General features: G+C 40.9%; 1 protein-coding gene across 9 annotated transcripts in view; it reads right to left on the minus strand.

Moving 5' to 3' along the window:
- CHRDL1 (chordin like 1) overlaps positions 1 to 27,266 on the minus strand; it is a 124,080-nt gene that overhangs the window by 59,500 nt on the left and 37,314 nt on the right. The window lies entirely within an intron of this gene.

The following is a 27,266-nucleotide window of genomic DNA, read 5'->3' on the forward strand; positions in this document are numbered from 1 at the left end:
ATATTATTGCTATAATGGATGAAACTTGAAAAATTCTGCTAAGTGAAAAAAAAGGCCAGTGACAAAACACCACATACTGTATAATTCCATTTACATTAAATGTCCAAAATAGGCAAATCCATAGAGAGAGAAAGAAGAACACTGGATGCCAGGAGCTGGGGGAAGGGAAGAATGGGAGTGACTACTAGTAGGTATGGGATTCTTTTAGAGATGACGAAAATATTCTGGAGTTAGATAGTGGTGATGGATGCAACATCTTGTAAATATACTAAAAACAACTTTACAACATAAAAGGGTGAATTTTACAGTATGTAAACCTCAGTATGAGGTATGTATACCTCAATAAAGCATTACCAAAAAAAAAAAAATAACCTCCAAACGTTATACAATACAAACACAAAGACTGGGTATCAGAGTGGAGCGGGCCTGAAAAAAATGAAGGCGTTTTGTAGGTGATAGGCAGGTGAAGAAGAGAAAGGTAAATTAAAAAGAAAGGGAGAATCACAAATGGGTAGAGGGAGTCAATCTCAAGTCATAATTTTGCCTAGTGTCCCCAGCCGTGGTGTATCCACTTTGGGAGATGGAGTGGGTCAGCCAGACAGCTCAGCTAAAGGAGGGGTGATGGGGGGAAGATTTTCCTGCTTGAAAGCTTCCAGGAGACTCTGTGGGACCACACCTTCAACAAGACTAGTGGCCTCCCTACTTCTACCCTTGGCCCAACCCCCAGTGAGGTCCCAGGCCAGGAAATTCTTGTAGCAGATTCAACAGATCACTCTGCAGCTAAACAGACAGACACAACACTCTGTCCCAACCAAGAAGGTGCCGAGTGAGAGGAAACAGTCATCTGCTGCTCCAGCTGGCGAGAAGAGAGTGGAAGAGGGCGCTGAAAGCTCACATCCTAGTCTAATCCCAGCTCTCCCCCTCCTCATCCGGACCCCATCTGCAGGCTGTTTTTCATCCCACTTCCGTCAATGTTTCAGCTGCTGTCAGTCAGTAGCTGACCCTGCCTGAATATGTCGTCTTGTCAGACAGATGGCTAGGAAGGATGGCTTGAGGAGAGAGTGTGCAAGAAACGGCCATGTCTCTGTGAAGCAAAGAGTGCTTGCAAGTGGCATAGATTTGGGGGTTTTTTGGGGGGCAGGGGGAGGGCCCATGTATTCTTAGCTAAGTTGTACTATTTGTTTGCTGTGTGATGGAACTGCTATCACTTTGCATCTCTAGGCTTCAGTTTCTAAAGAACTTTCTGTGTGGATATGTGTATGTGTGTGTCAGAGGTAATCATTTCACCTGCTTCTCTTTCACAGGGATATATTATAAAGAACAAAAATGATTATGTTTTTCAAAAAGATTCAGGGAGTAAAGAAGCAACATACAACAAAGTCAACTGATTATGATTATCTCCCTGCTTACCAAATGCATTCTATCTGAAGGCAAAAAGAGATGTATAATTTTGTCTGCTTTGATGGTCCAGTGTCCAGAGTTACTACATCCCATAGAAGTTAGAAAAGTCCCTTCAGCTTGTGATGTGCTGCCTTACAGGTAGCAACTCTAGTCTTGCAGTGTCAGTCACCTGCTTGTGAGTAAGCACACCCCAAAGACTGGAGTTCCATGTACGGACCCACACCACAGCATGGCCCAGCCAGGGTCATGAAGTTCATGTCAAAGATGTATCCCCTGAGGATGTGCCACTTGGCTAAAGAATGCTCTACCTCTGATTGGCCAATTCTGCCCTGACTCATGCTAGCCCCAACTGCCCCCACAGACTACTCTTTGCTTACTCATATCCAGCCCCCAGGGCCCATCAAACACACTCTTATTTTCTGCAGCAACTCTCATGGTCTGCCTGTTTGCATCCTACCATCTAGTACCTAATATAAAGTGTGCCGCTTTTTAAGTGATCAATAAGTGCAAAGGAGACAGGGTCTATGCCTTCTACTTCTCTATCTCCTGCTGGCTCTAGCATTAGAACACAGCATGCTGGCTGGGCGCAGTGGCTCATGACTGTAATCCCAGCACTTTGGGAGGCTGAGATGGGTGGATCACCTGAGGTCAGGAGTTCGAGACCAGCCTGGCCAACATGGTGAAACCCTGTCTCTACTAAAAATACAAAAATTAGCCTGGTGTAGTGGCAGGTGCCTGTAATCCCAGCTAGTCAGGAGGCTAAGGCAGGATCATTGGTTGAGCCCAGGAGGCGGAGGTTGCATTGAGCCGAGATTGCACTGCTGCAGTGCACAGCCTGTGCTGTAGATCGCACAGCCTGGGCAACAAGAGCAAAACTCTGTCTCAAAAAAAAAAAAAAAAAAAAAAAAAAGAACAGAGCATGGCAAGAAGGAACAAATATTCAAATAGTGATACATGCTAATTTTAAGAGTCTGGTATTAATTTCATTAACATATAAATATGCATATCTAGAGGCAAGGTGATTCTTCATTTAAGGGCAGATAGCTGGAGAGAAATAAGTATGATTTTCAAAAGTGATTCAGAAGTGAGTTACAGAATCGATTTCTTCTGGGAAAAGGGTCTGTGGGTTCAATCAGATTCTCAGGATTTCATGACCCAAAAGAAGTACCCTCTCTATTGCCATAAAAAGCAGGGGGGCTGAGGATTTCACTTCAGCAGTATGAGATCTCTGCAAACAACTCTGTCCAGATTCTGTGGCTCTAAGGTTATGCACACTTGTTTTCAGCTTTCTGTGTGCTGAGAGTACTTACTTGTGGAAGTTTCTCATAATCCAGTCTTCAGAGGCAACCTCTATGTTCTTTCCTATCAAAATTTCTTCTTCCACTTTACTGAACAGCTTTATCATCAGCTCCATTATTCAGCTCATGGACCATTCCAATCTCATTACATAAGCCTCCTAGGGTTCTATCTCCAAGAGGAAACTGGAAATGGCCTTCTCTTTTGACAGGTGGAAATGAGGCCCAGAGATGCCAAGGGGACACTGCTATTTAGTGCCAAAGCAAAGATTCAAATTTAGGTCTCTTCATTTTACCTAGAGCAGCAAAACATGAGGGCTAGAAAAGCCCACTAAAATCCAGTCTAATAATTGAGGAAGATAAAACACAAATCCCTCTGTTTTCAGAGGCTAATTCCTCAACCTCAAATCTTCATGTGAACTTGGATTATGTAGCCCAACAAAAAGAATCCCTTCCATGGTGAATCTGATAGATTTGTATTATTCCTTTGCTACTGTACTATGGGTTTTAAAAACCTCTAATTACCAGGAGGTGTAATGTTAAATCAATGATTCTTCACGATGCCTCATTGTTAATAACAGGTTATGTGGTAATGTTGTCACTCACTGCCTTCCTCTTCTCCCTGAATAAATTAAGAATGAGTTCTACTATTACTTGGTTAGTTCTAATCCTTTGAGAACTAGACTTTGTTTTTGAAGGTCAATGACCCTTTGAAATGGACAAATTAGTCATTACCCTCAAGCAGCATTTACAGAAACAATGTGAGGCATCTGGATGAGACAGTGGGGAGTTCAGTCAAGCATTCCTTTGTATTGCCTACACCAGCATTTCCCAAGTCTGCTCTGCAGAGCACTACTAGTCCACAAGATGCTCTGTGAAAACAAAATTCTGTGCTTAAATAAAGTTGGGAAAAGATCCACATTCAACATTCAGTGTCCCTTTCAATATGTTAAAAGGATCTCACAAGTCCCATAGTAAAGAAACCTGTTTAATGATAACTCAGCATTTTCTCTGACTTTACTTATCCACCAGACTCTTTTTTTCACCTAGGTAACAACTATGAATGCCCCAGAAACACTCCTTGGAAAGCACTGCCCTGCACCACATCAAAACCTAGATATTTTGAGGATCTGGATATTCGCCATCTCATGGACACTATTATCTGCTGAATCCAGAACCGCACTCCCAACTTCAGTCACACTCAACCTTCAGCTAAGACCTAACACGTTACTCCTAGATGGCTGATAGCATCTCCAGTATCTTTTCTTTCATTAGCAAGCCCTATAAATCAAGAGAAAATGCTCCCCTGTGAAATACTGTATAGTGCTAATAACCAGAACCACTTGCAACAACAGCCCAATGACATCAGGCACCTGGAGACACAAAGAAGTCAAGTCCAGGAGGTGGTATTTTTCCTGTATATGATGAGAAGCCAGGGAAGTTATTTAAGTAGTAAAATGATTTGATGAGATTTACATTTTTGAAAAACTATTCTGAGATGATTGGAAAAGAGATAATGAGCTCGGGGACAGGATATGTCAGGAGGTGACTGAAAGAGCCCATTGCTATCACATTAGGCACTAAAGGAAGAAAAGAGGCATTTGGTACTTGAAGATTAATTGAGAAAAGTTATCCCCCAATGCACATATTATTTTGTTTGGAAAACTGTTAGCAGCTGGCTTCAGAAAGTGGTCCCTGGAGGCCACTGGCAGAGGGTGCAAGGAAAGTGGTGGCACCCAAGGCTCCAGGCTGCTGGAGCAGTGGGAACGCTGTTAGGAAAATCCAGTCTACCTCTTCCTGACGACCAAGGAGGCAGCTCATCTGCCATGTCATGGAACTACTAGAGGAAAAGACAAAGTATCATTTTGCTTCTCCTAGGAAATTCTTTAAGAACCCAGACCAAAATTCCTGATGTGGGGAGAGTTATTTAGTTAAGACTACACAATACACAGAAAGGAAAGGGAAGGTGTTAGGAAATCTGGATTCTAAAGAACTCCACCATTGATTGCCATGGGATGGTGACAATTCCTTAGGAAAGAAAGGTGTGAAAAGTAAAAATATGTCAAATATTAATAAAAATTTCCAGTTTGAAACTGGGCTTCTTTTGGCAGCCAGATGCTCATATTAAAGTGATTAGAGTGAAAAGTGATGATAGGGGTCAGAGATCAAACAAATAAATAAGGTATATTATCATCTTTGGACTTACCAAGGCTGGAAAAACAATATGAGATTCAGTCATTGCTTAGACCAATAACCCTCAAAAGAGGAACAAGGAGACCATGGTGTCTGGTGGGAGTGGTTTCAAACTCCACATACCACCTCATCCCTGATTGAGAATCACTGCACATGATGAAAGATGTCACTGATAGGAGTACAATATATGCAAACAATTTAGAGGCAAAAAGAGTCTGAGGATCACAGTTCCAATAATGACAATAACCACACCAATAAGATTAGGAACTAATATTTACTGGCTCATGCTTACACTGAGCTGGTTCTGTGCTCAGGGCTTCAGGTTGATATTCATTAGTTCTTTTCTCCCTATGTCCACCCTCTAAGGTGATTACTGCTATTATCTACAATTATAGATGAGGAAAGAAAGGCTAGGAAGTGGCCAACCAGAAGTGATCCCAGAAGTGGAGCTATACTACATTGCTCTAGAGATGGATTTTGCATTATCTGAAACTCCAGCTAGGATAAAATAGCCACCTATTTCTGACACTGTAATGGCTTTTCCGAAGTTATCCCCACTATTTCCTCTGGAAAGGAAACTACTCTCTCTCTCACACACGGACACACAGAAGGTCCAAAAAATATAAGGTAGCTAATCAAAAGGAAGTACTTGACTAGCTTACCTCATATTAGCCTTAAATGGCTGCAGAGAATGAAAGAGAGAGCAGGGAGACTATCACTGTGGGTTGTACCTTCTTGAGAGGAGAAGGAGGGAATGTTTAAGAACTGCAGATTACTTCACTACTTACTGGGCCAATGGAATAATCTTGGAAAGAACAATTCCCTCTGCAGAACCTAAAAATAGTGTCTAGATAGCCAGCTCCTCTTCTCCAGAGACCACCAACCCTCTACTCAAAGTGTGGTATGGGAACCAGCAGCATTAATACCACCTGAGAGCTAGTTAGAAATGCAGAATCTCACACCCACACTCCAGTCCTACTGAAACATCATCTGCACTTCAGGAAGATTCCCAGTGATTCAGATTCTAAGAGTTCATCTTATTCAGAACCTTCAATAATGCTGTAGAAACAAGTCAGCTTCTCAAAGGTTAATGAGTATTGAGAAGCCTTTTTACTGCCCGTACTGGACAAACACATGTCATATTTGTTTCATATGGCCTGAGTCCACACCCCAGTGAGGTATAAATGCAGGCAATCTTAGAACTGAGCTCCCTGACATCCATAACCTTTGTTTCCAACTCCCATCTCTGCAAGAAATGTCAAATACAGAACAGGATTCTGGGAAAGTGAGGGTATCTACCCCCAATTAAAAAAAAAATTTATAACTACAGTAGTTCTCAACTGGGGCCAACTTTTCCCCAGGGGACATTTGGCAATGTCTGGAGACATTTTTGGTTGTCACGAGTTGAGAAGGGTACTCTGGCATCTAGTGGGTAGAGGTCAGAGAAGCTGCTAAACATCCCACAATGCACAGGATAGACGATATGACAAAGAATTATCTGGCCCCAAAGTGTTTGCGAAGCTCTGGACTAGAAAAAATAATAGATACAAATCATCTAATCCCTAAATGTTTGAAATATAGCTAGGGAGAAAAGGAACATAGAAGTGCTTTCTCCATTCTGATGAACAGCTTTAGATTAGACAGCAAAGATCTAGCTGTCCTTGAAGAGGTGATGCACTCCTTTGGCTCACATCAAACTTAGAGTTGAGCCTTTCTTTCAGCTGAAGTTCATCTCCAAAACTACACCATATAAAACCAACTGCTCAGGAAGTCACGATAGACACAGAAAAATCTTTTTCACAAATGCCAGTCTTCAAACCGAGCCTAAATAAAACAAGAAGAAGCCATGCCTTATTTTTTTCTCCTGTTCTCAACAAACAACATGTATCACGAAGTAATTGAAAATAGAAAACACCTGAACCGAGAAGTAGCTATAAGAAATACCACACCTGTAATCCCAGCACTTTGGGAGGCTGAGGCGGGTGGATCACAAGGTCAAGAGATCGAGACCATCCTGGCTAACACGGTGAAACCCCATCTCTCCTAAAAATACAAAAAATTAGCTGGGCGTGGTGGCAGGCGCCTGTAGTCCCAGCTACGTGGGAGGCTGAGGCAGGAGAATGGCGTGAACCCGGGAGGTGGAGCTTGTAGTGAGCCGACACTGCACCACTACACTCCAGCCTGGGTGACAGAGTGAGACTCCTTCAAAAAAAAAAAAAAACAATGAATAGGATTAACATAATTATTCTATGTATTCTATGTGAGTGTGTTAAAGGACTCTGAATGCCCTGGTAGCCAGGCCAAAAATGGAACAAAGATTAGTTATGTAGTTCCAACTTTAATGGTTTCCTTTTACTTTTTAAGAATGGTTTACGCCCAGTTTAGGATTCAGAATGAATTTCCTAGGATCATTGCTCACGATACCATTGAATGTCATCTATTTCACATTCCTGACCCAGGATACATATCCCAAACCTGTATCAATGAGAATGCAAGTGCTCTTACATATCTGTCCAGAGGCCATGTGAATTATGAAGTAAAATGTAAGGACTGGCAAAATTGCATTTATCTAAGGCCTCTGCGGTCAGGACTAGTCTTCTGTTCAACCAAGGCCTACAGTGCTCTGTAAGGGGCAAACATTTCAATATTGAGAGTATGTTGATGAAGACTTCAGTTAAGACTCAGTCAGACTGAACCCTTCCTACAAAAAATCACCCTTGCTCAAGACAAGTATGCAGCGGAATACACAATGTTGTGTGCTCATTAAACCCATCTCCATCCTCCACTCCTGGCACCCAGCTACACTACATTCCATAGTCTCGCCTGCAGTTAGGTGGAGCCATGTGAATGAGTTCCAGTCAATTGAATGTGGGAAGAAATGATAAACATGCCTTAGAAGACTGACCTATAAAACGTCCTGCAAAACTCTCCTTGCTTTCTTTTCCCTAAACTAAGGACCACATACCAGAGGCTCCAGTGATGAACTGTGAGACTCTAGAGGAAAGAAAGACCACTAGAGTGAAAGGGGCCTGGGTCCCTGAATGACTGCATGGAGCAAAAGCCCTCCCTCTCCATAGGCCCCTCCACTCCCACATTCATTGTCTTTAGTCACTAAGATTTGGGGATTGTTAGAGCAATGGGCTTATCCCAACTAATTCTTCTGTCTTTGCAAATATATTCCTTCTTCTAAAATCATGGGCCATATGTTTCACTTTAGCCCATAATACTGCATTAATATCACCTATACTTTCTACCTTTCACATTCCATATTCCTCTTCCCTCTTGATAACTGCTCTCCATAGCACTAAGGGAAGGCACTGCCTAAAGTCAATATGCTTAGAACTTCCTCTCTGATTCAAATTCTCCTTAAAAGTAAACTAAAGTGAAATCAAAACCAGAGTTATGGGAGGTCCAATTTTTCTCAGGCTTGCTGCCCAATGGCAATCAACCCTTGGATCCAACGGCATGTAAGACCTGGCTCTGAGGCCTGACTTCATGTTCATGCTGGTCTACACAGCATTTTAGGGAATAATTACTGTCCCAATGCTTTAGTCCCTAAGTTATCCCTCCCCCATGTATCAATGTCAATGACCAGCATGTCTGAGGAAGGCCAGGTAGGGTTGGACAAAAGATACAACTAGGCCAGATAACCTAAAGGTAGGCAAGGAATGACATGAAGAAGAAACTGAAAAGGAGTTCTTAGAGTGTGTGGTTGTCATTAGGGCTTTCCATCAATATTCAAATTCTCCTCCTTCCAGGCACATGGTAGTATTGCATTTCCCTGTCCTGTAGAAGTCAAGTCATGGTATTGTGACTTGCTCTGGCCAATGCCAGATGAGCAGAAGTAATCTGTATCACTCCTGGCCAAAAGTCTTAAACAGCCAGACCACAGTTTGTTATATTCCCTTCCCATAGTGCTGGAACTAAATTCCCGATGGTGCGGCACTGTCAGCCAGAGTCTGTTGGTGATAATGACAGGCACCAACCTAAGACAAAGAGGTAGTATGAGTAAGAAATAAATCTTTGTTGTTTTAAGTCCTGAACTTTGTAGGTTGCTACTGCATCATACTTTAGCCAATTCTGATTACTATGGAGTATGTAATATTTGATGAGGAATGGGCTTTGATATTCAAAATGGGAAAGATGAAAATATTCCTGCAATTTCTACCTCTCTTCCCCAAAAGAATGGAGGATAAGAGTGATTTTTTCCCCAATGTGATATGCTTAAGCACTCTAGCAGCTGAAACTAAGTCTCAGCTACCAATTTGACTTAGCCTATTGTGTCTAGAATGGGGGTTATAGGCCAGATATGACCTGCAACTTGTTTTTGTAAATAAAGTTTTATTGGAACATAGTCATGCCCATTTATTTACATACTGCCTATGACTGCTTTCACATTACAATGCAAGAGTTGCTACAGCAGAGACTTCAAGGCCTGCTAATGCTAGCATATATACTATTTGGCCCTTTACAGAAAAAAAGAAATGCTGGCCCCTAGTCTAGAAGAAGCCAAAGGAAAACAGATCCATGGAGGGTCTGGAAAAGAAATCCAATGTGCACTGCCACTCCAGGTAAAGAGTACATACTCTTGATAGCTATGTAACCAAAAGCATACACAAATCAAAAGTTGGTACCAGCAGGATTTCTCTTAGTGCTTCAGGCCTTGTTAGAGACAGTGGGGCAAAGGGAACCCTAATACAAATGACTTCTAATGAGCACATCCTTAAAGTTCTGTTGTTTATAACCCCTCTCCTCCAATATCAGGATGGGTATAGGATCTGAACAAAGGGTATACACAGTATATATCAGGATTAGCAAACCTGACAGTCCTCAGAATGACTCAGTGGAAAGTTGCTTAAGTGCTTGCTCAAAATGATTCACTGCCTGGAGAGTCCATGGCAAGTCAGATTCTTAGGCTAAAGTGGGAGGTACAGTTTGTCCACCTCCCTGAACTCAGCACAGTGCAAGCAGGCAGGCCCTAAGTAAGGAAGTAGGCTCTTGGAGGGTCTGATGAGGGTCTCAGCCTGCTGAGTAAGGCCTCTGCTGTGGCCACTGGCTGCCCTCTGGGGGTGGGGGTGTATATGGTGTGGCCGGAATTCTAGGAATCCTGTGCTGTCCTAGCAGGCACTCCAATTGGCTTGGTGTTCTACATGCTCCAAAGACTTTCTCCAGTGTCCTTGGCATCTGATGACTACACTTGGGCTTAAGATTTTTAGGGCTGGGAGGGTCCCTGGAAGCCTTCTATCTTAGTACCAGATCACTCCTTCATTTGGTGGCACCAGCAAACCATCTGGCCATTCTACTGCAGATAGGCCACAGGCTATTTACCCCCTTGCCTCTGCCTGGCTTTTGAAAGGCTGCCTGGAGGAGCTATCTGCTTGGCTGAAACTCAGCCTTTGGTGACTGTTAACAGGTTTTGCTTCAATTCAGCTATTGCTGTGTTACCATAGGTTGGCTCTGGGTTGAGGGCAAAGGCCTGGGGTGGAAAACAGAGAAAGGAGAAGAGAGATGAAAGGATACTTTACTTGGACCTACAAGTTGAATTATTCTTTCTTTTAGCAGGTGATTCTGAGGTTAGTTTCTACTGGGTATTTTCTCTTACTTTCTAAAGTAACCAGTAAGATATGGCCCTAGACTCCTCCCTGAGGCATCTTTAGTTCTAGGTTACTATGAAAATGTGGTGAAGGGAGGGCGCTATGTCTGATGGCATCCTTGTCTACCATCAAGTCTAGAGAATTTAGAAGACAGAGGGGCCCAGGTCCCAAACTGCTACAGCTTTTTTATCAGCCTGCCAGGCTGTTGCACAGGCTTCTCTAATGTATACCTGAGCACCTGCACAGGCCAGGGCCACATCTACAGAGACCCCATCTCCCTGGGCTGAAACAGCATAAGTAATGGTTGTCTCAAACACACTGAGGCAGAAAAAGATTTTCTTTAAAAATATAGAAGATAACAGACAACAGAAAGACCTCAGAGAATTTTCACCCCACAGACATTTGTCCAGAGCCTATTTTGTGCCTTGGCAGATGAGGAGATAAATGCAGACTTGAGATCCAAATTATTTCCAAGTATCAGGGGCTGAATCTCAGATATAAACAGTGAAGAAAGTGGAGAGGAAGAAAACTCTTCCTCTTTTGAAAACTTGTCTGCAAGGGAGATGTGGTAGAAGCACAGTCCGGGAGGCAAGGAGACCTGGGTTCCAGGCTCAGGTAATGTTACTAATGAGTGCTGTCACTTCAAGAAAGTTACAGAGTCTTTCGCAGTCTCCCTATTTGTCAAATATGGGGAGAGGCAGCTGAAAAAAAATATCTTTTCAAGGTATAACTTTCTGTAGTTGTACAATATATGATTCCTGCCCTCAAGAAGTTTATGATGTAGTTGCAAGACACTGAACAGAGAGGAGGTACAAAATTAAATTCAATGCAGCACAGAAATATCCAGCGAATGGGATAAAGCTGTGCCATACACCACAGTAACCACTAGTCACATATGTCTATTCATATTTAAACCGATTAACATTAAATCCAATTTAAAATGCAGCTTCTCAGTCTCACACCAGTCACATTTCAAATGTTCAACAGCCACCTATACTAATGGCTGCCACATTGGAAAGTGCAGATATAGAATGTTTCCATCATTGCAAAAAGTTCTATTGGACAGTGCTGGTATAGACAACATGTATCACAGATGTCCAGAGAACACAGAACTTCCCTTCCATGCCTCCTAGGCTTGTGCTCATGATGGCTGTTCAGCCTGACCAATGCTGACTTTGGGTGGGGGCTTAGTGTTTGGTCAGATTATTGCCTTGCTCTGGGAGCTGAGCAGTTCCACACTTTCCACATTGTCTCTGCTCCTTTGATTTTTCCCCAGGGCCTTTGGGAAAGCCATAGCTATCCAGTCCTGCCTTAAAAAATTTCCTTTTAAGCAGACTCATGAATAATCTAGATAATCCCAGAATTCAGGCATCTTTTAGAGCTCCCTGAGCTATTTGCCCATGAGGTATTGTATGCAAAGTCTGACAAAGATCAGTTTGATTGATCAATGAGAGTCAGCATTGTATTTGGAGAAGCAAGCATGGCCAGGACTGAGGAGGAAGTCCTTACATGCTCCCTGCACAGCACTATTAATAACATGAAAAAATTATCCAATGTAATCCCAAAGACTGATTTCAAATCAAAACAAAGCAAATACAGGAAAGCAAAACAAAAGAACAGCAAGACAAGCACAAGGGCTCCCTAGGGTTTCTCTAGCTTGTGGGATGGGTGTGGGTGTGAGCCTGTGAGAGTGTATGTGAAAGTGTGTGTGTTCCAGATGTACATGAGAGTCACGTGTGTGTGTTTGTGGGGATGGTGGTGAGGCGGGTAGGCAGACTTGGAGGTTTTCAGGGTTAGGGCTGGGCAAACGTGCCTCTGACTCAGAGGAGGAATCTCAGTTTCTTTTGGTGGGGAGAGGAGAATTAAACTTTTGTCAAACAACCTCATGCCTGATTCCTCTAAAGTGGGGTAGGAAGGACAGTGTCATAACACAGAGAGTGTTAATGGCCGCTATTTTAACAATCTAAACTCACTGCCCCAGGGCGCCAGTAGAAACTAAACAGTCTTATTGCAAAGGGTGCATTTTTAAAAAATCAAATAAATAGCTGCAGGCGCACTCACATTGAACTTGTGCCCAATTCAGTGTCAATCAACAAGTTTCCATTGAATTCTGGACAAGCCAACTCCTCTTCCAAAGAGAACACAGAAAACATTGTAAGTTCAGTTTGGGGGCAGCTGGATGATCTTGTGTATCCTGTCCTTTTAGTGATTTTTTCCCCCCTTTTTGCTTCTTCCTTCTCTGGCTAGGACTTTTGTTCCCTAATTCAGATCCTCCCAAGTTAATTCCTTTCTAATGCATCTCCCTGGCTCTGGCCCTAGTGCTGTGGTTCTTCTATTTTATGTTCCTATACATGAGGACAGATCAGCTGATCTGGGCCTCAAGACAGGTCCATGTTATTTGTAAAACAACAGCTTTCTACCTGCCATGTGTTCCATGAGTAGAGATGGAGAAAGTACCCAAATATATACAGTGTAATGCTATGGCTCCACTTGGGAACATGTACATTCTGATAAGCCAACATGCTGAAAAATTATATTATCCCAGTGATAGAATGTGTCCTAGGCACATATTTGAAACTAGCCAGACGTAGCCACTAAGCCTTAGTGTAAAATCTTCATCACCATCTTGGTAGTAAGCATGTTCCCCCTTCTCCAGACTGAATTCTGGCCCTGCATTCTAAAATAATACCAACAATACCTTGCATTTATTGAGGGTATACTATGGGCAGGGCACTATGCTAACTCCTTTAGATACCTTAATTCAGTTAATCCTCACAACAGTCCTTTGAGATAGGAACTATCATTGTCCCATTTCTCCCTCTCTCTCATTCACACACACACACACACACACACAAATACATACCACACAATGTCACCCACTCCAACATACATGCTCACCCACACGCTTACATACACTTACACTTACATCAAGTGTGTGTAAACTGAACAAAGCTCCTCTGCCCTATCTCCATAGTGCTCAGTTCTTCCAGGTTCTCTGCCCAAAGACTCTGCCTTTGACATCCAGAATTCTATCCTTAGTGAATTCTTATAGTTAAGCTAAGCATTGACCTTTCTGCTGGAAGGAGTCTCATCAGCTGCCTTTGTAAGTGGCTGGGAGAGAGATGAGGATATGAGGGACTGCAAGAGAGGAAAGGGGATGCAAAAAGACATCCAAGAACACTAAAGACAAACTGCACCTCCTCCCTACTTTTGCAGTGGGCTGGCTCTGCAAAATAATGTCTACCCACAGGATGTACAAGGTCCTTTGAGACTGGGCCTCCATCAATCTGACCTTTCCAGCCTCCTCCCTCCTACACAGACCATACTCAACTGCAGTCACGGATCCCACACATGCCTCTGCACATGCCCTCCCCACCTCCCTCTTCTACACCTGGCAAAGTGCCATTCATCTGTCAGAACCCAGCTCAAATGTCCACTCCCCTCTGGGACTGTGCCTGACTCCTGGCTCTTGGAGAGTGCCTATCTTCTCCCCTCTCTGCCTGCACAGCCCTTGTCCACACTTCTACCAGAGTACTCATCACATTACATTTTAATAATCTTGTTATGCGTGTCTCCTCCACTAGATTGTGAACTCCTCGAGGCAGGAACTCTGAAACCTCAGCACCATACATGGGCTATGTCTCAAAGCTTATACTCTGTAAATGTTTGTGAAATTAATATGAGTGAGTGAGTGAATTAATGAATGTGTGGACTCATACCACCAACTTCTGGTTAGGAAGAGACGCCCTTCACTAGGCTTCTCTGACTAAGGCTGCTGTCCAGTATTTCTCAATAGAGCCACCACTGGAATTTTGTGTGGGACACTTCTTCCATGCGTTGTGTTCGTACTTATTGTGGAACATTTTGCATCTCTTATTGCTGCCCACTAAATGCCAATGACATCCTCCCATTACTGTGACGAACAAAACAGTTCCCAGACATTTCTAAAGCCCTGGAGAAGTTGGTGGGGGCAGAAAGGGTGTGTGTGTGTGCTGATCCTCCCTGGTTTGGAAGTAACACTACAGCAATGGCTCATTTCCCTGATCCCAGTGGTCTGAGAGGCCCCCTGCAGTACGGACACACTGTGCTCCTGCGAGAGGCGCCAGATGACAGCCTCTAGCAAGACCACGAATTAGCAGAAGGTAGGAACCAAACAGGAGTAAGGCAGCCTAATCAACACATAATGGTGAATCTTGCTCTCTCTTTTTATGATTTAGGAGGGAGGAGGTATCAGTTCTAGCCCTCCCCCAGAAAAATCCCCTTCAATTTCTCAAGGCAGTCTAGAGATTTTTACCTTGTCTCTGAGTGCATTCTCAGCACTACCTTATGTTTCTGTTAAGAGCTCACTCAGCTTTGAGAACATCAGCATTATTGTGCGGCATACTCACACAGGCACCTCTGAAAATCTAATCAGAAGGAAATAGAAACGCAAGGCAGAGGTGATGCCATTAATTTAATGCCTTTTGCCTGACAGTCATTAAACCTGTCACTTGTTTCCTTTAGACTCCCCTCATCTTTTCCCTGAGGCTGGAGACACATGGTCAATGCCTGGTTATGAGGCTGCTATCATTGGGATCTAGAGGAACACGTACCAAAATGCTATGGTTTCAGGCTTTGCCCATATTGAGATATGCCCAGATGAAATCTGGGGACCCAGGATTTAAATACCTTCTTTTCATTGCTGATCACTGCCTTGATTATATATACCTCCTTATACTTTTCAAAGCAATTTCCCATATCAACTTTCTTGTTCACTGTCAATGCAAACTTTAAGAGAAGGCAGGAATTATCATCTCATTTTACAAGCTGAGAAAATAGGTACAAAGAGGTTAATCAGCTCTGTGAATGTCCCACAGTGAACTGGAAGGACAGCAGAACAAGGCCCCATCTCTTTATTGGCCCCCCTGCCTTCCTCCCCCCATGATAACACAATAAAACCTCACTTTGAGGGAAGGCAGGCATACTCCACAGGTCCAAAGCCCTTCTTTCTTCCCAAAGGGGATCCTGACCAGCCTGACTTCCTGGAAGCCAAACATGCCCTCTGGCCCTTTGGTCAGTGATAAAATCCTGGAGCCAGATGGCTTCATCCAGATGCCAATACACTGTGCACTCTACAGCTTAGAAATCAATGCCTCAAATGCCTACTTACTAATTCCAAGAGCCCACTTAGAGGACAAGGAGCACACCTTTCTCTAGGTTTTGGTACTGCTATTCTTTGTGACAAAAAACCCCAAAAACCAAAAACCAAAAACCAAAAAAAAAGAAAAACCAAAACAAAACACACACACACACACACACACACACACAAAACCAAACATCAAGAAGACCAAAACAATGCAAACAAGTAGACAAATATAACAGTCCCCCAAATTGCCATATGCACATACAGAATCCTATGCTTGGTTGTAATCTTGCAAGGTCTTCTGGTACTTTTGCCTCCAATCAGAACCATCAAGAACAAATGAAAATGTAATCCCACTTTATATCATACTGGGAAATATAACTTACATACGTACAACATAAATGTAGAGTTGTACTGATGCTTTCAAAGCAAACACCCATGTGACTACCACGTGGATCAAGAAAGAGTGCATTGCCAACACCCCAGAAGCACCACCCCCCAATGGAGGTCAACTCACCACCATGCTGACTATTGTGATAATCATTTCTTCACTTTCCATTGTAGTTTTATCACATTTATGCACATCCATAATCAATATAGTTTACTTTTCCCTATTTTGAACTTGATATTAATGGAATCATATTGTATGCGTTTGTGCATTTATGTGTGTCTTGTGTTTACTCAGCATTGAGCCTGAGCTATTCATATAATATATTGACTGTAAAATGACTTCAGCTTCCCTTATCTATGCCTGGAACTACTTTTTTGTGCCTAAGTTTTTTATACTGAAGCTCACTTCTACTCTTTCTCCCCCTTTGGAAGTGGAAGGAGAAAGCTGATCAGCCTCCTCTAAGATCCATTTATGTTTCTGAAACTTGGTGAAGGCCCCTGTCTTTCTTTCACCAGTTTCAGTAATTACAGTTTTCCTTCAACATCACCTCATAGGTTTCATACTCTAATCCTTTAATAATCTTTCTAATAAAGCTATGTTGAATGGCTCCAGACACAATTTCCCTCAGAAAGTAATCGCAGAAGAGGCCCTTTTGGAAAAGTACTTCTCCAGATAAAGAGAAACAGGGGTACTGTTCTATTCCTATGGATTTCTCCAAAAGCAGATGACAAAACTTGCCAGTAATCAGCTCCTAATAGATGACACTCTCTGAAGTTCCCTGGGGAACGTTAATAAGGAACACGTCTTTCAAAACCTAGCATTTCACACAGGCAGTAATACTAGTTACTGCTTGTCAGGCCTGTCATTTTCAAAGACAGTGTGGTCTCTGGAGTCTTCCAGAAAAAATGTGCTCTGAAAAGCAACATTTGCTAGATTCCTCTAAGATTCTTTGGTTGTCTCCTGACTTCACTTCCTCATTTCTACCACCAGCCTCTTCTCAAATTTCTTCTCTCTCTTCCCCATTTGAAAAAGAGACACACTACATCCTGGATGAACCTTAAAGACATTATGCTAAGCAAAAAAAGCCCATCACAAAAGGATAAATACGGCATAATGCCATTCATATGAGGTACTGAGAGTAGTCAAATTCATAGAGACAGGAAGTAGAAAGTGAGGAGTTAGTGTTTAATAGGTATAGAGATTCAGTTTGGGGAGATGAAAATGTTCTGGAGATGGATGGTGGAGATGGTTGTGCAACAGTGTGAATGCACTTAATGTTACTGAACTGTACACATAAAAATGGTTAAAATGGTAAATTTTATGTTATGGATTTTTAGCACAAGAAAATAATCACAAATTAAACAAAAAAGAGAATGAAAATAAAAAGGAAGGAATGAGGGAAGGAAAGAAGGGAAACAAAGAAAGAAAACAAGGAAGAAAGCATGCCACATTTCCTTGTCCTCTCCTTCTCAATATCCATTTCTCTATTAAAATAATAAAAGAATACATTATATAAAAGGTATGATAGTGAGTGTGGACTCTGATTTGGCCTTAGATCCCTGAGGGCACAATCTTGTGAATGTGAAGAAATCAAAACAGGATGAATTTATTGAAGAAAAGGAAAAGAGCTTGTGGGGACACTTACATTATCTTCATGTTCCAAAAAATAACCTCAACTCCCAAGTTTGACGTATTTCTCTGTCTTCTCAATTAAACTAAAATCCAAGCAGCCCTCTTCCTCCCCCTCCTGCAGACAGCTTTGATTTAGCCCTTTACTGAGAGATACAGTATATATATTTCTTAGCCTATCTCCAATTCTGGGAGCATAACTCTAGAAAACACTTTGTAAGTAGCCATACATATATTTGCTGAACCACTTCCCAGTCTCTGTGTCTTAGAGTATATGTGGCAAAGACAAAAGACAACACATCAAGACATTTATAAAATAGACTACTTTGATGGCCAAAAATGGAGTCCTGTGAGGAGGCGGATTTTGGAACAGATTTCAATAACTGACACCCTAAGTCTGCCAGTTCCTAAAATCACTTTTAGGGAATAGCTGATGGTATAAAATTCTAAACACAAAAATCAGACAAAAATCATTCTAATAAAGGCAATTGCTTATCTTAGTGGCTGCAAATAATCTGGCAAACCTTTTGGGTTACAGTCATTTTAAGTCCAAAACCCTGAAGTGAAACTCTTTGGCTCTAGGCAACAGATAGCAAGGATATTTGGTTACTTTGAGAACATATTGGTTTTAAATTAACAACACTAAAGTGAAAAACTTGAGAGCTGGCAACTCATTCTAGAAACCACTGTGTCCTCTGCCACAAATAAAGAACTTATCCTAAATACTACTGGTGTTCTGCAGGACTTTGGGGTAGGTAGAGCTTGACTCCTTAGGCCCTTCCTTCAACAGGCCCCTCTCCCTTTGTAACTCTTCTGGTGCCCAGCTGAGCTTAGTGGCCTCGGGATCTTCCCCCCGCAACACCTGTCTCCTCTTTCTACAATCAAAATCTGCTTTCTAAATCCTGTGTTCAGACGAAAGTAAAAATGATTAATAAGAGTTAATTTACTACCTTCAAAGATTGGTGAATTTATCAGGACAAGGCCTAAATTTAAAAGATTAAGCTGTAATGACAATTTCAGGCGTCAGGCAACTTGGCAGGGAAGTGGGGGTGGGCTTGGGCAAAGCTGATCCGATGGCTGGACAGGTCTCAGAATCACAGGTCACAGGAAATCAAGGTAATAATTGCCTCTTCTGCTTACTCAAGAAGAAAACAGGCCCTGGTTCAAGGGTCAGTCTGGCAACTCAGATGAAAAGCCCACTACAGGACATTTTGCTAATCCTTTCCTTAAAATACCCTAGATGTGACTCTTATTTCAAACTAAGTTAAAAACAGACTAAGCTGAAAACACTGATTTTATTGCAAACTATGTTGATTGCTTTTCCCTTTGAGAGTTTCATTTGTTTATCAGCAGAAATTCCTGGGCTAATTCCGAGAAATGCCATTCATTTCTCGCCAACAACAAGTCATGAACAATGGGCGGGGTAGAGGGGGAAGCTCCCCACGGAGGGTCTTGCTTTCTGGACATGACAGCCAAGGACTCTGAATGTGGAAGATGGCAGAAGAGGCAGCCTTTGGGTGGGAGCTCTGGGAAAGCAGAGGGGCAGGCCAGATGGCACATTGTGCACATGTTACTGCAGGGTTGGTCCTGGGGAAATGTCACACAAGGAAAATGTGTTTCCAGAGTGTCTATGTGCTCCATTATCAGCAAAACAATGTTGTCATGTTGCCCACAGCCCTCTGGAGATCCCAATGCTGCAAGATCTTACCCAGAACGGCTTTCTGTGGGCAGTTCTCTTGACCTCCTTTCTCAAAATCTCCCCTGGGCCCTATTACTGTAGTGCAGTCCTCAATCCAACTGCATCAGAATTAACTGGGATGCTTGTGTGAAATGCATGACACCCACTGCAGCCTAAATGATTCAGGATTTTTGGTGTAGGGTCTGGGAGTCTGCATTTTATCAAATCTCCCAAGGTGATCCTTAAGCATGTTAAAATTTGAGTAGTACTAGTTTAGGGTCTTGTGCTAAAATTGCCTACTACCCTAACAAACTTCTCCAAACTAAGATACTGTATATACCAATAGCTTATTGCTATAACATACATTGCTCCTAGAAATTGAATGGCAAAATACAACACTTCTTGAAGCACATAACAAAGAACCCTAATTCTGCAAAGTGCCTCCAAAAAATGGGTATTATGGCTGAATAAGTTTAGACAATGTTACATCCCATATACCTCTCTGGTAGATTCATAATGGGTACTAATGTATCAAGGCTCTGTCATATAAATAGACAACAAGTATATAAAAATGCTCAACATCACTAATCATCAGAAAAATACAAATCAAAGCCACAATGAGGTATCATCTCAGCCCAGTTAGAATGGTTATGTTCAAAAAGACAAAATGTAATAGATTCTAGTGAGGATGTGGAGAAAAGGGAACTCATATGCTGTTGGTGGGAATGTAAATCAGTACAGCTACTATGGAAAACAGTATGGAGGTTTCTTAAAAAAGCTACAAATAAAACTACTATATGATCCAGCAATCCTACTACTGGGTATATATCCAAAAAAAGGGAAATCAGTGTATTAAAGGGATAGCTACATCCCTATGTTTATTGCAGCACCACACACAACAGCAAGATATGGAATCAATATAAGTTTCCATCAACGGAAGAATGGATAAAGAAAATGTGGTATATATACACAATGGAGTATTATTCAGCCATAAAAAATAAAGAAATCCTGTCATTCACAGCAACATGAATGAGACTTGAAAATACTAAGTTAAGCAAAATAAGTCAGGAACAGTAAGATAAACACCGTGTGTTCTCACTCATATGTGGAAGCTAAAAAAGTTGATCTCATAGAAACAGAAAGTAGAATAGTGGTTACTAGAGGCTGGGAAGGGTAGGCACGATCTTGTCTCACTGCAACCTCCACCTCCTGGGTTCAAGCGATCCTCCTGCCTCAGCCTTCTGAGTAGCTGGGACTACAGGCATGCACCACCACACCCAGCTAATTTTTTCGTATTTTAAGTAGAGACAGAGTTTCACCATGTTGACCAGGATGGTCTCAATCTCTTGACTTCGTGATCTGCCTGCCTCGGCCTCCCAAAGTGCTGGGATTACAGGCGTGAGCCAGCGCACCCAGCAAATGCTACTTTCTTGAAGAAGGTTTTAACCCCTTGTACTGTGTCAAGTGTCCAAGGACCAACAGTATGAGAAAGATAGTGGAAATAAGGCATGGAAGATGGTTAAAGGGGTCTAAGAGAACAGTCAGTATGGACATGGAGGGTCTAGTGATCAAAAGTGAACATCTCCTTTGGCAACCCCTCAGTAACCTAAAATAGTAATAATAATAATAAAGCAAAATATCTGCTATTCAGACACCAACATTTCAGAATCCTCAGGCTTTTGGATAACTCTGGACCCATATATATATATATATATATGTAATTATTATGTGTAATATATATACCAATCTTTTGCAGGCAAAGGAGTGGCTCCTGGTTGATCATCTTGCACACTACAGCTGTTGTAGTCACCTTACTAGGGAAAACAATATGCTAATTGGCTGTTACTGTTAAAAAGGAATTGATCTGTCTTGATAAAATCCAAGAGACAAATGAATATAGAATTCAGAAGAGAATAGAAGAGAGAAGAGAGCAATGGAGATCAGATATGGATGGTGGCAACAGCAGCAAATCAGCAGCAACCATGAGGATGGCTGGCAGTAGGTACTCAAAGAAATGAACTAAAAGAAGATGGGGCAACCTTAAAATTTAAGAGAGATTCCTCAATAAATTAAAAATAAAATTACCATAAGACCCAGAATTTCCACTCCTAGGTATATACAAAATAATTGAAAACATATGCCACACAAAAACTTGTATATAAATGTCCGTAGCAGCGTTATTCACAATGGCCAAAAGGTGGAAACAACCCAAATGACTACCAACAGATGAATGGATAATGAAAGTGGTCTATGCATAATAATGGAAGATTATTCAGCCCTAAAAAGAAATGTCATACTGATACATGCTACAACATGGGTGAACCTTGAAAACACTATGCTAAGTGAATGAAACCAGATGCAAAAGGCCACAAATTGTATGATTCCACTTATGTGAAATGTCCAGAATAGGCAAATCCATAGAGAAGTAGATTCATGGTTACCAGGGGCTAGGGGAAAAGGGGAATGGAGAGTGACTGTGTAATAGGTTTCCTTTTGGGGTGGTGAAAAATTTCAGAAACTAGATTAGTGGTAAATGTTCTTACCACTTGTACAATATTGTAAATGTTCTTAATGCCACTGAATTATACACTAAAATGATACATTTTATGTTATGCATCTTTTACCACAATAATAAATAAATAAATCTCTCTTTTGAACCTTCCCTAGAAAAAAACTGGAGGAAACACAAAAGGCCTGTCTACTTGATTACTGTAACTGTGGAAGTCACAGATATAGACAGACATAGTCATAGACCTAGACTCTAGACTCCTTTTTAATATAAATACATGGGATGGGAGAAAAGGGGAACACAAGGGCAGATAGGTCAGTGATTAAAGACAAAAAAAAGCAGATTCAGAGTAAACAAGTGATTTTCAACTCTTACTCTAAACTTGTCTACAGTCAAATGCCATGTACCCACCTCATCTTACACAGTCTGTGCTATAGTGTGGATTTGTGTAACACAAGTGGTTCATATGTGAGTGCTAAATAAGGGAATGAAGTTGGTATAAAATAGAAATTGCATTAGTTCATACATGATTACCCAGCAAATTAATATTTTGCACTACCAAGTGACAGCAGCTAAAAGCCAAGTACACTAACTCAACTGAAATCAGGAAGCCATTTGCCCTACATTCTTCCTCTTGCCTCAGTTGGGCCACATGCTCTGTCTTGTAAGTGCTTATTACATGATTCTCCGTGATCTTTGTGCAATTTACTGTTGTCTCTATAACTTAGCAGCTTCAATCCTTCCTTAAACACTGTTCCTTCAAGCTAATGTTACCATTTTAAAAGGTGAAGTCTAGAAGTCTATATTTACTGTAATATTTTATTAGAAATGTAAGATGCCTTTTTAAACTGTGTTAGTATTTCATTAGTATAGTTGCTTTGTTAATATTCTGGTTACAAAGTTGCCTAAGTTTTGAGTGGTTTTCTCTAATGCTACTTTTTCCTTAAGCCCTGTGATTTTTCAGTGTACAATTTTGTAGAATGTGAGGATTTTCAGATATGTGCATATTGTATTGTGGCAGAAATTCCTGTGTTTGCTAGCTCACTCACAACCCAACTATTGTTGAAAGAGAAATGACACAGGGCTTCCCACATTCTCCTTATGGGAACACATACTATAGTGCAACACTGGTAAGGTCTTTTCCCTAACCTACCTTGAATATCTAAGACTGGGGTGTCTCTCTTGGCAAACCACACTGTCACTATTCCTATTAAAACCATTCATAGTGCCAAACTTTTTCACACCTAGCCAAAAGGAAACACTGTGGATTAGGTCTCTGCTAACCAGATCAAATCAGTTATTTTGGCAATTTTATAAGAGCTCTTTAATAACTCAGGAATGCTGGAATACCTCCAGGAAAACCCAAATTTATTAATTCTGAATAGCAAATTCTCAGTGGAATGACCATTTTAAAAAGCCCTCTTAGATAATATCATGATTTAGACTCCTGATCACTATAAAATTCTTCTTTTTGTGATAAAATTCTCTCTCTGTGCATATATATAAAATAAAATATATATATTATGAAATATATACATACACATATTATGAAAATAAGTCATGTTGTTTTACTTTCCCTTCCAACATTACCACTTCATTCCCCCAAAAGAGAAGATAGGGAATTTAATTCCTTCAAATCTCTAAAATCTCTTAATTATCAGGGACTCCACAGAGTCTTGCTTAGAGACCAGGATGAATTTAATGACGTTCATGAGTCCTATGCAGTCTTGACTTTTCCATTAAGAATGTTCCAGCCTCCATGTAGCCTCTTTGGGCCCAGTAGAGCACTGTGGTATGTGACTAAGACTTGACCTCTGCCAAGACTTGGACAAGTGCTGATGAAAAAAAATTTATTTGCTCTTTGTGGGAATCAGTATAGATTTCTCTCTGGTATTTCTGGAAGAGCTGCCTGCATACTCTGATTTCCACGGTTTAGCAGGAGCTGTAGGAGACAATTTCAAATACAGGTGGGCTCCTTGGAAATTTTAGGGGTAACGAGTTTAGAAAGCAAGAGCCATGGGAAATACATAAACAAATGAAATGAGATGGCTCCTCTGTCTCCTTCAATGGAAACTAAGCTCTAAGCATGATAGGTAGGACACTTCCACTGAGTCTGTTACCACCTAGGCAAAAGCTTCTCTAAATCAATACTGCTATAGGACAGTATGTAAAGCCAATATCTGGGGTATACGGTTTGCTTATTTGTCGTCTTTTTATACGGAGCTTATTCATCATCTTGGCTTTAAATATTTTCTTCTTAAATGAGGACATTTTCATCACAGTGCCTTCCATTGGGTTAAGATGGAAAACCAGAGCCCTTTTCTTTGACCAAACATTTCTGTGGCCCTGAAGGCATGAGTTTCCTCATGCCTAATAATCACTGGGGTGGAAGGAACACAGAGGAGTCATCACATCCATTGCCCTGTCTCAAAGCAGGACTGTGCCAACTCTATCTCAGATGGGTGGGTACCTTTTTATTTCTAGAAATATTAAGTAAAGAGACTAAAATTATCCTTAGTCATTTATTCTAGGATTTAACAGCCACGGTGTTCAAAGTTCTTCCTTTTGTCAAGCTCCACTCCTCTCTGCTATGATTTAAAGCTATTTACTCTTGTTTTATCTTCAGTAGAAAGAAAGAATAGCTGGTTGCATTCTGGTTCAATATGGCAAAGAGAACACATGAGAAATCTCCCTGTTATTTTCAAAACAAAGAGAGATGAAATGTGGAACTAGAAAAATAAATAAATAAAACGTGAAAACTGCAAAATTATATTCAGAAACACAAAAAAAACTCTTCGTGGAATAAAATATAGAAGGAAAGTACAGCAATAAATGGGAGCCAAAGCCATATGGTCCATCAGTAGCTGGGACTGAATATGGATAGTTTGGATCCAAATGGCTGAGGAGAAACTACAGCTTGCAAGTGGCTTCCCATGTGAAGTTGGGGACTAGGGTCACACTACTCGCATGTAAACAGGGGCTGACATAGCTCTCCCCACTCAGTGTTCCCTAAAAAACACTGATTGTCCAAGTTAGGCAGTTGTAGGTGAGGTCTCAGTCCATGATCATTATCAGAGACTAGTAGTGCACAAGAAAACAGAGGTAGAAATAGACCATTCGGGCATGAGGCAGCCCAAACAGAGTCATTAATATATGACCTGGTTTAGAGCAAAGTGAACTATAAAGCCTGCAACAACCATCCCACAAAGAAGGGCTCATGTAAGAAAAAACAAAAACAAAAACAAACAAACAAACCCAAAACACCCATGGATAATGAGCTTTGAAAGAAAAAGTAGAAAACCAAGGAAAATTCAGGACTAAGAAAAGCTGTCAAGAAACCCAACAAAGGTGAAAATTCGCATCTAAAAATATTTAGATATTTGAACAATCTGAAATGGACTTCAAATAAACTTAAATACTTTAAAGAAGTAAAAAAGAGAATAAGATTCCCCAAAACAATAACAGGTTATAAATTAGCGTCATGTAGATGTCTTTTTAAATAACTTGAAAACCTGAGGGGAAACAAGGTTATTGAAAATAAACAAAGAAACAAACAAAACCCAACAGATGGCCTAAATAGTATGCATGGAAAGAATTCATGAATTGGAGAACAGAGTTGAAGTAATATATCATTTTAGGGAGAATATCAGGAGGGAAAAATAAAGGAGACATTAGGAGACATAAAGGATAAATTAAATGAGATGCAATAATATACACCAAAGACAATTTTGAGAATGAGAAAAAATAAGAAGGTGAAGAGATAATTTTCAAAAAAAAAAACTGACTAAAAATTGAAGAGAAATTTGACTCCTTTGGCTGAAAAAATCATGTGCTGAGCAGGCTGAAGAGAATAATCAAACTTACACATCTCATTGTGTGCATCAATGAAAAGAAGAAAGTTTTAAAAGCTAGAAGAAAAAAAAACCAGAAGAACCCACAAAAGAACTACAAATAGCAGAATTCTTAACCACAAACAAATAAACAAACATAAAGCCAACAAACCATTTAGTAATATCTTCAAAGTGCTGAGGGGAGATGAACATGCACCTATAATTTCATACCCAGCCAAATTATCATTCAAGAATGGTTGTAAAATAAATACACTTTTTTGTATATAAGGACTAAGGAATTTTAGAACTACTACCCACAGAAAGAGCTGTTAAAGGTTATAGTTAACAGGAAGAAAAATGAACTCATGGAGAAGTGAGCTGCAAGAGCAAGAAGGAAAAGAAAAGGAATAGTTTATTTCTATCCTCCATACCATAAAATGAGCTTTTTAAGTCTTAACCATAATGGTGTTTATTTCTTTCAATGCTTTCACCTCTGGAATTTTTGAGCTCAGTTCTTTTAACACTTTATTTTTCTCTCAAAATAACTGCTAGCTTATACTTTCCCTTTTTCTCAATACTTGCTTCCTGTTAGGCAGCTGGGGTAGGTGCAGCCATATTCTATTCTATGTTGTTTTGCCCCATGCTCTGGGTCTGGGTCATGCCTCAACCTTCTTCCCAGGGAAGAACAATCTTTACACAGAAGTTTAGATAAGTTCCTATGACATTAGACCACTTCTGGAGACTTCTGAGGAATAAAAAGCTTTTATAAGGCTGTCTGACAGGCTACCTGGCAGGTTAACCAAAAAACAAAAACAAAAAAACAACAAAAAAAAAAACAAAGAAGCTCTCCAGAGTGGCAACTTTATCAGAAACATTGTTCCCATTTACCAGAGCGCCCCCACCCCCACCCATACCACATTCTTGCAATCCAGTTTAGGAAGAAGAAGCAAATAAACACATACAGAAACAGTAAGCCTGGCTTAGGGACTTATTCCAAAAAAAACCCAACAACTTTTAGGTTGGTCATATGCCAAGTCAATCTCTGACATCTCAAAGCATATACTATCAGCACCAACACTCAGAATTTAAAAACCTGTGATATGGCATGATATTCTGCCATCTGGAAATGAATCACCTGTGTTCATTAGGGTGTATTTACTGATGCAGGAAAATATATATTATAAAGGTAGTGACAAAAAGAGTTTGGTTGTTTCTTCTCCATTAAAAAAAAATTCTCCACTCTTGGAACATTTCAGTTGACTGGGTTTTCATTGAACCCCATTCCCAGCCTTATTCCTAACATTTTTTGCCTGGATACATTTGGTTTCTCTCTTATAAGTTCTGGAAGTTCCTCACCACTTAAAAAGCACCGTCTATACCTTAGCTGGGGTAGTGGTTCTTCGCGTACACCCCTTTGGGACTGACAATAAAGCTGCGGATGTTCTCTAAAGGAATTTACAAATATACATAGTTACACCAAAAACTGCAAGCAATTTTAAAGGGTTCTCTGACCCTCAAAAGCCCATCCAGGAACCCTAGTTCAAGAATTTCTACCCTAAAGGGAAATGGAATCAACTTACAGGATGATAAGGCTTCTACTTCACAAAGCCCAAGAGTGTCAAGT

This window comes from Pan paniscus, chromosome X (genome assembly GCF_029289425.2).
Source record: "Pan paniscus chromosome X, NHGRI_mPanPan1-v2.0_pri, whole genome shotgun sequence".
Classification (NCBI taxonomy): Eukaryota; Metazoa; Chordata; class Mammalia; order Primates; family Hominidae; genus Pan; species Pan paniscus.